Source organism: Capsicum annuum, chromosome 1 (assembly GCF_002878395.1).
Source record: "Capsicum annuum cultivar UCD-10X-F1 chromosome 1, UCD10Xv1.1, whole genome shotgun sequence".
Lineage (NCBI taxonomy): Eukaryota > Viridiplantae > Streptophyta > Magnoliopsida > Solanales > Solanaceae > Capsicum > Capsicum annuum.
The window spans coordinates 225,411,562-225,412,197 of NC_061111.1; positions in this window are offsets into that span (position 1 = coordinate 225,411,562).

Sequence of the window (636 nt, forward strand, 5' to 3'; positions counted from 1 at the left end):
AGGCAACACTTAGCTCAAGGACTTTCAAACAACAAATTATGCCCCACGGACAAGAGTTGACACTACCACATTATATTTTCATTTATGATATGTTCTAAAACTATTGACTTAGAGGCAAGACTTAGCTCAAGGACTTTCAAACAACAAATTATGCCCCACGGGCAAGAGTTAACTCTACCACATTATATTTTCATTTATGATATCTTCTACAATTATTGTCTTAGAGGCAAGACATGGATCAAGGACTTTCAAACTACAAAATATGCCCCACGGGCAAGAGTTGACTTTACCACGTTATGTTTTTATTTTTGAGATGTTCTACAACTATTGCCTTAGAGGCGAGACTTAATTATCTCAAGGACTTTCAAACAAAAAATTATGCCCCACGGGCAAGAGTTAACTCTACCATGTTATATTTTCATTTATGGATGTTCTACAACTATTGCCTTAGAGACAAGACTTGGCTCAAGGACTTTCAAACTACAAATTATGTCCCACGGGCAAGAGTTGACTTTGCCATGTTATGTTTTCATTTATGAGATGTTCTACAACTATTGCCTTAAAGGTAAGACTTAATTAGCTCAAGGAATTTCAAACTACAAATTATGCCCCACGGGCAAGAGTTGACTCTACCAC